Below are 3,968 nucleotides of genomic sequence, written 5' to 3' on the forward strand. Positions count from 1 at the left end.
CTTAGCCCCTACAAAAAATTCTTCGGTGTTTTGTCTAATCATAGGGGGGCCATAGCCTCCCCCCCGAAATGCACATAGCTCCGGCATTGACGATACCCTCCAAGTTTTTAGCTGTCATAGCATCATTGAGAGACAAAGAAAGCTCATTAATAGTCAGCACAAAAAGATAGGAGGATAATGGACAACCCTACCTGATACCTTTGCTACTCCCGAATCTTCAAAGTTTGCCATTAATGATAACATAAGACAAGAGAATACATGCATTGATAGATCAAAATAACAAAATAACCATGTGGCCATTTGCGTGTGAGAGAAGAGACAATGAAATTCCATTCTGAACGACGGATAGCTTTTGCAATGTCAAATTTTAGCATAAAACCATGATACTTCCATGATCTAATTGCAAAAGAATGGGTAATTTCCTGAGTGATAATAATGTTATCACTAACACGTTAGCCCTCTATGAAAGCTTGTTGAGACAGGTGAATGTAATCCGAAAAGTGAGGCTTGAACCTATTTGCAAGAATTTTAGCAATGGTCTAATAAGTTGGCACCACTTGGTCGATGGTAAATCATTTGACATCCAACGCAACACGTACTACACGTGACTCAACACTTATTATGTTGATGCCCTTTTCCTTCTGAGAGATGTTCCCCCTTTTGATGTGGTATGTAATTGGTATTACGACCTTATTCAAAGGGAAGGATATTCATAGCAAAAGCAAGTGGCCGCAAAAAGTGTCGACTATTTTGGTTCGTATGAGAATCTTGTTGTTGTACGTCTGTACCCCATAACCAAGGGTGTTTGAATGTTCTGGAATTTAGTAGAATTTTCAACCCCCGTTTCGAAAGATAGTAGTTGGTTGGAATGCAACTAGAACCAAGCGGTCCAAGGTCCGATGGTACATGAAGAGCGGCATGAAGGAAGATGTCGGTAGTAGCTACACCTTCCAGGGGGAATGTATCTAGTGCACCAACATCGAGCGCCGGATGCCGTAACACATTTTAAAATGTTTGAAAAAAAATCTAGCATATTGACACAACATCAATCTAAGTTGTCACAAAATTTAATACTAAAATTCTAAACATTGACTGAGATACAAAAATGATAAAATTGACATTAATGTGATAATAGGCCAACTCTAAAACCCAACTTACGTTATGTACTATTCAATTTTGAATTTGTCCTTTATGTGAAATAATATGTCATGTGCCCAGGCACTATGTCTCGCCCGTAGAAATTTCTGATACCGTATCGGTTCCTATTAGGAATTGCCTACGGGCGAGTGACTATCGTGCCGCTCCATTAGCGCAGGTCGCTTCCTGCCGCCCATGTCACTTTAGGTTCGCTCAGCTCCATTTCTTTTCCTTTTTGGTTTTCTTTATTTTTTCTTTGTTTTGTTTTTTTCACGTGTTTTCATCATTATTTTGTTTTTTTCCTTCATTATAATTTGGTTTCTTCATTTTTTCACCGGTATTCTTTGCCTTTTATTTTGTTTCTTTGTTATACTTTGGTTTTCTTTGTTTCTTTCTTGGTTTTTTTACTTATGTTATTTTGTCGAGTTTATTTTTAAAAACAGTTTACTTTTTCTCAATACTCAATGTACATTTTTTAGCGCATACATGAAACATTTTTTTGATACACGTTGGAGAATTTTCAAATTCTTCATGTATATTTAATAAAAATGCATGGTTTGAACAATTTTTGTGAATAGAAGGTAATATTTCAAAATACACATCACACACTTTCATAATGGCGATAAACATTTTTCTAAACTAAGTAAATATTTTTTCCTGTGTATAATTTTTTATCAAAATTTCACAGACATTTTTTGGAAACACGTGAATATTTCTTCAAAATATCATGTACACTTTTTAAATGGAAATAATCATTTATTTACCAACACGAACAATTTTTGGTATTGCATAAGTATTTTTTTAAATGTCCCAAACGTTTTTTAAAAACTTGGTATTTTTTAATTGTACGAATTGTTTTTTACATTACACAAAAAAATTAGGAACACATTTTTAAATACACGAACATATATTTTTGAATGCGGGGGCATTTCTAAAAATGTCACGAACATTTTTTAATGCTAAGAAACATATTTTACATTACACAACCATTTGCTTACATTTTACACATTAAAAAAATAATTTACATACTTTTTTAGATGTTAGAATGTTTTTTTATTGCCACATACACTTCTTTGAAAAGTTGTCAATTTGTTTTAAAGTGAGAAGTCCATATTACAACCTCTAACTACCACAAAGTTTAAAACACAACCATAAACTATGAAACCGTCTTGTTCACAACCCTCAACTTTCAAGACCCGACAAATAATAACTATGGACTAGGTTTCTGATCGTTTTTGACTGGTTTTGACTAGATGGTTTCCCAGCACAGGGTTGTAAACAGACAGTTTTGTAGTTCAAGATTGTATTTTAGACTTTCAATGTATTCGATGTTGTAATATGGACTTGTCTTTTTTTTTTAAACTACGCTAACAAAAAACTTATACTATGTTAACACTTTTTTTCAAATTCATGGTTTTAATTTTTAAAGTAAGTTTATGTTTTTGAAATATATGCATTTAAAACATTAAAAAAAATTAAAATTTGAGTGACATCAGGATGATGTCAGTATGACAACCCTCGTCCCATACTGGACCAGCCCACCACCTGCTCATTGTAGCATGCTCGGAGCCTCGCAGGCAAGGCGGACATTTGTCTCGCTATAAGCGAGACATAGACCCCCCCTCCCCTGCGCGTACTCTATTACTAGTGGGATGTCTTTTTCTGTTTGCTTCTTGATGAAAACATAATGACATGCAAATCCTATATACCTAAGAGAGTGATCTTCCGCTACTTCTAATTATCATGACATGCATACTTCCACATCATCAAAATTGTCATAGCCGTTAAATTTACTATCAAGATTGCCTAGCATCCATCTGATCTACACACGAGAATTCTCTATGGTGCAACATGCACTAGTGGATTCTAAATGGGTTTTTAATCACACTAGATTTAATTATGACACAACCCACTACTTATTTTTTCTAGACGTGCAACCATGTCACGTCAACATATCATGCATATAAGTTATAAGTTACATTTTTTGTGTTAGCATATCCGTGCAGCACTGTCACATCATCAGTTCATGCATGCAATTCATCAGTTGTTTTCTTTGGAATGACACTTTTAAATGTAATCTAATTTCTTTTCTCTTTTATACATGTTCTTGTTATATGCTTTATATTTTTTAATGTTTTAAATTGTATATCAAGAAAAATACTCTTTCGTTTTATTTTTATTAATTTTAGTTGTTTATCTAGCATCCAATTATGCATTTAACCAAATTATCACAACAACGTGCGGGGTATCGTCTACTTAACGGTGGACATACATCACGAGTTCTGCACACTGACTCGGAAGCCACAGTGCAGTTTGTTGATGCAGCCCCGGCCTCTACTTTCCATGGTGCTCCCAACCAAGCCCAAGTGGTTCTCCTTGTCATCCGCTCTAGCGCGGTAGACAACCAATATATGGTTCCACTAACGCCTAATCTGTTCCTTCCTTTTGATTGCCTTGGGACATTAGCAGCGCACTAGCACGCACTTGCGCATGCACGCTCAAAAGACATGGAGACAAAATTAAGCGGCCGTTATACCATCCACCTCTCGATCGCTTTCCGTTATTCTAAGGAGAATTTCGGACGAGACGATCAGGCCAATATCCAGGCCAGCTATCTATATAAACCATGTTATGTACTGCTCGGATGCTTCAGTCAGCGCTCGAGGGAACTCGGGACTAGAGCTAGAGGGAGCTGAGAGGAAGAAGGGGAAAATGGGCTCCAGTAGGGTTGGTACAGTTTCCCTTGTTCTTCTACTGCTCATCGTCGTTTCGGTTTGCGCCGCAGGTCGGTTGTTTCCCCTGTTCCCAACCTTTTGATTTTGCTGTGCCAT

This window comes from Triticum dicoccoides, chromosome 1A (assembly GCF_002162155.2).
Source record: "Triticum dicoccoides isolate Atlit2015 ecotype Zavitan chromosome 1A, WEW_v2.0, whole genome shotgun sequence".
Taxonomy (NCBI): domain Eukaryota; kingdom Viridiplantae; phylum Streptophyta; class Magnoliopsida; order Poales; family Poaceae; genus Triticum; species Triticum dicoccoides.